Genomic DNA, 6845 nt, shown 5'->3' on the forward strand with positions numbered 1-6845 from the left:
ACATGAGTTTTTAGAAAATTAATGTAAAATGTGAGTACCAAATATGATCGTCAGGCTTTTTGAATGTTTTATTTGTTAATTTCTCAGTCATCATTGCATTGCATTGCATTATATGTTTTGGCCCCAAAATAAAAACTAGAGCTTTGATCATAAAATATCACCTAACTAACACATATTATTAGGAGATACAGAGTGACAACTGACATTTAAATGCATTTCATGTAAGTACTTTATATAAGTAGATTTGCATTACAATCAATTGATCAGAATTTCATCTTAATTTTTGGTCATATAAATATTAGAAACTGCACCAAATTGCTTATATTTGCTCAGTTTGGTGTTTTTCCTCAAGTATGAGCTCCATGTTCTCCTAGATCATACTTATATGAGCCATAAAAGGCTGATGAATATGAATCCCAACAAAAACCATATGCACATTTTTTTGTATTTTTTTTTTATATATATATATATATATATATATATATTTTGTCTAATGGTTAAATGGAGTGTTCCATTTTTTTATGTGATTTTTCAGACCATTATTTTATGCTTTATAAGGTCTTGAAAAATGTTGCACATTATAATAGTTGTGTACAGTAATAAGGTCTGTCTTATAATGTGTACGCTTTTTCTCCAAGTATCCTCCTTTTTGCCTTTACTTCATTAGGACAGTGCAAAGGCTGACAGTAAGCATTGAGAGGAACAGGGCCAGGACCTGATGTTGCTCAAAGCGCTACTCTCTCCTCAAAGCTATGACTTCAACAATACTCATACTACATACACTCATATTGCTGATGCTTTAATCCAAAGTTTTCATGCATTCTCTGAGAACTGGACCCATGACCTTGGTGTTGCAGGCGCCATGCTCTACTGTCTGATTCACAGAAACATCTGTCATGTTTGGAAGCTCTTTTAATATGCAGAAGAGCTCAACTAATAAGACAAGGGCAGAAAAGAAGCCAATTAAAGTGTGAATGGTGATTCTAGAACATACTTGTCACTGTAGGGATGTTAAAGCCAGTGAAGCCTTCGTTCCATTAACACATCACGTCAAGATAAAAGCCAACGGAGACAATGAGTCAGATCTATCATCAAATCACCCGTCTACTTTATATTTAGGCTAGAAAAATGAAATAAAAGCACAAATTCCCAAGAACTTTCAGATTCAAATGAACTATATCATACTCCTGTATAAAGCATAACTACTACAACAATACTGATTAAACCAACTCTAATTTCCTTTTCTGCATAAATAAATAAAATTTGGTGCAATTTTCTACATAAGCTGGTTGTGTCTTCTTTCTGCTCGTTTGAATACCAAAAAAAGTGAATCTGAATGACAAAACTGTTCAAACTGCTAAAATTACTTGGTTTTCATATGTTCTACAGTACATTTAAATATAAAGGAAAAAACTACAGTTGGGGTTACAGGATCCAGAAAAACACACTTTTGGTGTAAATGAATACGTTGCAATAGACACTTCGCAGGGAGTTTGATTGACAGGCGATCTGACCAATCATAACGCCGAATCTGCCATTTTGTCCGACAAACAAACCAGATAAGAGAGTAGATTAATGTCGGTGGACTTGAACTTGAAAAATGGTGTGTACTGGTGTCTTTCCGCAGTTGAAACAAGATACCTCTGATGTTCATTCATGTTTATTTTGTGCTATAATAACTAGTAAAGAGGAGATGATCGGTTCACGTGCCGCTTGAACTGTGGCGCTACAGCGATCTGTTGTGAAGGGACAATTACTATTAAACTCGGACAAAATAGTAGCACACAACCGAAATGAATTACTTTAATCTTGTTGTGCAATATTTTTAAATGCACAAAAGTTTTCTCATCTGTAATTTGCCATATTAAAGGGATCGTTCAAACAAAAATGAAAATTTTGCCATCATTTACTCACCCTCAAGTTGTTTCAAACCTGTTTGAGTTTCTTTCTTCTGTGGAACACAAAAGAATATCATTTGAAGAATGTTGGTAACCAGACAGTTGCTGTAAAGGGATCGTTCAAACAAAAATGAAAATGTTGCCATCATTTACTCACCCTCATGTTGTTTCAAACCTGTTTGAGTTTCTTTCTTCTGTGGAACACAAAAGAATATCATTTGAAGAATGTTGGTAACCAGACAGTTGCTGGTCCCCATTGACTTCCATAATATGGAACAAATACTATGGAAGTCAATGGGTGCCAGCAACTGTTCAGCTATCAACATTCTTCAAAATATCTTCTTTGTTGTTTAACAGAAGAAAGACATTTTTACAGGTTTGGAACAACATGAGGTGAATAAATGATGACAACATTTCCCTTTTTTAGTGAAATATCCATTTAAAAGGGTGGAATGTCTGTTTAACAATCAGGATTGCAGAAAAATGGAGTAAAGCAAATACAGCCATACGCAGATACTCTGGTTTGTAAAATATCTTTGCTGTTTCTCTTGTCTTGTCAGAACTGTAACTGCTGCCTTTTCACAGACTGAACATAAATTACATGAATAATACATTTAAAAAATGTAAAAACAACATATGCAAGGATGAATAATTCACAATAAGATCAAAAACATGCATTTAGAAAACAGGTGAATAGGGTGATTAATCTCACTTCTTTTTTTCAGCTCTATTTTACAGTCGTCATGAAATCAGAATTGATCCTATTTATTTGCATGTTGCGTGTTACGGATCATATTGTGAATTATTCATTCATGCATTTTTATACTTTTACTTTGCAACCTGTCCTGAAAATACGATTTATACGATTTTTCAGCTGTTCAAAAACATCTAAATATATAAGTCAATGGAACATTCTTTAAAATATCTTTTTCAAGAAAGAAAGCCATACAGATTTGTAATAGCATGAGGGTGAATTTTTGGTTTAAAAATCCCTTTAACGAAATAAAATAAAATACTGTGTTTAAGCCCTAACAACTTGCATAGATGACACACGTAGCAGAATATCCAGTATATGGTATTAATAATAATAATATAAATGATAACATCAGTTAATAGGAACATATTTATGATTTTCTGTCTACTGTTGGAGTAAATAAGACAAAAAAGGTTGAAAATCACTGCCCCGACACACCTCAGCCCATCCCTCCATCAGAATATTCAGCGTATGTCTGCTCATATGTGACCTCCTTTTCTGCAGACTCACCATCTTACTGTTTCATGATCCAGATTGTTCATATCTGCATTTGAATCAACCTGACATGCACATTCAGTTCAACACGCATTCACTGGCCGGCACAGCAAGTTCTAGTTCACACATTTGTGTCAAGTGTTACATCACAGGCTGTCAGCCACACAAGACTGGGATGCACTGGGGATGTCTAGGAAACATGAACTGCGATTCACTGCAGATTTAAATACTCATAAGCAGTTTTCAGGCACTGGTGATCATCTCACCAAAAACCAGATGAATATAATTAGCCCAAAAATGAAGGATGCAGGATGATGAGCATGTGTGGTCCTGTTGTGCATTTGTGAATAATCCATGGCAACGTTACATCACAGCCTCTCTCTGAAGGATGGGCTCTCGAGATGAGTTGTCTGGCTGTGGCTCAAAACCATTAGTTACTGCCTGAGCTACTCTCACACACTCACTAGTGTGCATTTGTAAATATTAAAGACTGCTCATGAGGAGTTCAGGAATCTGCAAATCTTCATGTTTCGCTTTACTTACCCATCTGGCTAGTGTGTGTCAGTGTTATAGTATCCAAAACGGGCTCCAAGTGTGCTCTCTGGAGGACTGAGTGTGCTGGTTATCTTCAGGCGGGTTCCGGATCGGTTTTGGTTCGCTTGTCAGACAGATATCCGGGCAAGGCCCACTTTAACCCTCGCTGCTCCAGTGAAAACAGCCTCTACCGCTCGGGGGGAGATGCATACAACCGGGCGAGACCCCTCTGTGCTGATGTCGGGGATTACGTTATTTTATCAGAAAGAGATGAGTGCTCTTGTGCATCAAAATAAAGCCAGAGGCACTTCAGATGCACTTCCTTCTAGTGAGCGAGCTGTCTGATTCTCCGCACAGCAGACGAGCGCGGCGAAGCCCCGCCTTCCTCTCACCTGATTGGTTCGTGGTCCGCACAGAGCGTTCTTGTCTCGACGCTGATTGGTAGACTATGTTGTCGTTGAAACAGGCCACGCCCCTTGAGGATTTGCTCGAGTCTGATAGTCATGTTGCTCGTCTGACTCGTTTGCGCGAATCGGTTCTTCCAAACGATTCGTTTTAAGCGATTCATTTCCGTCATGACGGAATTGCGTTATCACGTGGTCACTAAAGCTGGTTTTATTTCGATTGTTTTATTTGTAAAAAAGTTTGTCCTTTACTGTGTCCCAGTTTCTGCATCAGTGATGCAGCTCATAAAATTGCACACAGCTTAAATATAGTTACATTTCATTCCTTCAGTTTTCCACGTTTTAGTAAAATGCTATGTTTAAGTACGTTTTAATTAAGATAGACTATCTTTTAGCCCCATCATGCACTGGTGCATTGTTTTGTTTATTTCAGTTTTTGATCAAAACAGGTCAACTAGTTTTATTCACACCACTAACTGATGAAGTTACGCCCTCTAGTGGACAGCCCTCTTGTGAAGTAAATCATTAAAGCTTATTAAATTCTTTAGCAATTCTGTAACTGTGAGAATAAATTTACAATGATACAATTATATTATAATGATCCATGGATTTACTATACTTTTATAGGCCAGATGTCTGATTTTATTACACAGTAGGCGAAAAACTCTATAATCATTAAAGCATATATATATATATATATATATATATATATATATATATACCAATCAGGCACAGGTGAAGTGAATAACACAATTATCTCTTCATCACGGCACCTGTTAGTGGGTGGGATACCTTTAAAAACAGTATTTAATATGGAAATAATGTATGTTAAAATGTCTATAATGTTTGTTTTAAATATTCATAATGTTAATATTATGTTTATACATTTATATTGACTTTATATATTAATATATGTTTGAATGTATATGCAGTAGAGTGCTTTTGACCCACTTAAGTATTTAAGTACACAGTACAGTTACGTTATGCTCAAGTACTGTACATGTGCTTTACATGTTAGTATGATACTCAACATATCAAAATAAGTGTACTTCTTTAAAACATGACAAAAGATTAAGATTAAAACAATGATTAAAATGTACGTTAAAGTAAAACTTTTAGTGCACTCTTCAAGTACACTTGTGACCTTTTATTACATTGATATTAGTATCTGATATGATATTATTATTATCTGTAATTACAGTATTTTAAAAAGTAGCCTACTTTTACAATTTAAAGTACACTACTGTCACGAATTCGGTCCATGGACTTCCGTTTATTCACCACCAGAGGTCACCCTTTCCATTACATTGACTCTCGCACAACACAAACCACACGTCTCACGTCTCGTCAGCCCCGTTACAACTACAAGTGCACATTCAATACAATTAAACACACAAACTAAGGGAATGGAAGCATGCAAATCTTTACACACACACACACATTGTTTTTTATGTTTTATGGGGACTCTCCATGGGAGTAATGGTTTTTATACTGTACAAACTGTATATTCTATCCCCCTACCCTAAACCTACCACTCACAGAAAACTTTCTACATTTTATATTTTTAATAAAACATTGTTTAATTATACAAATTTGTGTCTTCTCATAAATCACCTAAACATGCACACACACACACACACACACACACACACACACACACACATATATATATTTCATACCACAAAGCACACCTTACAGCAGTTAAATAGGAGCTGTATGCCCACCCTTTCAAAAATTAACCATAGTTTGCTACAAATAAAACCAAAAAAACATGGTTACTATAGTTAAACCATGGTAACCACACATTAACCGTAGTTTAACCATGGTATTTGTAGTAAAACTGTGGTTATACAAATGTTAATCAATACGCCAAAAAACATGGTTACTACTACATTGACTATAAGGGTAAACACCATCACTGTGATACTAATAGACTAAAAGTTACAAAAAAACAATTATTGCCAAAAAGGTATTTAAAGGCATGAACACACACACACACACACACACACACACACATATATATATTTCATACCACAAAGCACACCTTACAGCAGTTAAATAGGAGCTGTATGCCCACCCTTTCAAAAATTAACCATAGTTTGCTACAAATAAAACCAAAAAAACATGGTTACTATAGTTAAACCATGGTAACCACACATTAACCGTAGTTTAACCATGGTATTTGTAGTAAAACTGTGGTTATACAAATGTTAATCAATACGCCAAAAAACATGGTTACTACTACATTGACTATAAGGGTAAACACCATCACTGTGATACTAATAGACTAAAAGTTACAAAAAAACAATTATTGCCAAAAAGGTATTTAAAGGCACAATATGTAATTTTCGCTGCTAGAGGGCACGTATTCAAAATAAACAAATAGTCAAAGGTGTAGTTTGATGACGCTATGACTGAGTGTGGAATCATGGGAGTTGTGGTCTTCATCCCCACAGCCGACGCAATCCGACGGGACTCGGGCAGAAATCATGTTCATGGATGAGCTAATGATTTATAAAGCAAAGGTGTGAACATGCTTTCCTCTTTAACTGAGTGTTAATTGTTAATCAGACCAAACAGTACCTACATATAAACAAAACAAGGCAAGATTTATAATGTTTAACTAATGAGGGAAAGTATTCGATGTTTATATTGTTACACTAGCCTATATTGCACAATAAGCACGAGCGTCGACATCCCTGTTGAAAAAACCAGCATATGCTGGTTAGGTATGTTTTGACGCTGGGATGCTGGTTTAAG

The 6845-nt window shown here is 35.7% G+C and overlaps 1 pseudogene; it reads right to left on the minus strand.

Moving 5' to 3' along the window:
- Window positions 1–6845, minus strand: part of LOC107659100 (rap1 GTPase-GDP dissociation stimulator 1-like) — a 48290-nt pseudogene that overhangs the window by 40953 nt on the left and 492 nt on the right.

This window comes from Sinocyclocheilus anshuiensis, unplaced genomic scaffold (genome assembly GCF_001515605.1).
Source record: "Sinocyclocheilus anshuiensis isolate Anshui unplaced genomic scaffold, SAMN03320099.WGS_v1.1 scaffold87, whole genome shotgun sequence".
NCBI lineage: Eukaryota > Metazoa > Chordata > Actinopteri > Cypriniformes > Cyprinidae > Sinocyclocheilus > Sinocyclocheilus anshuiensis.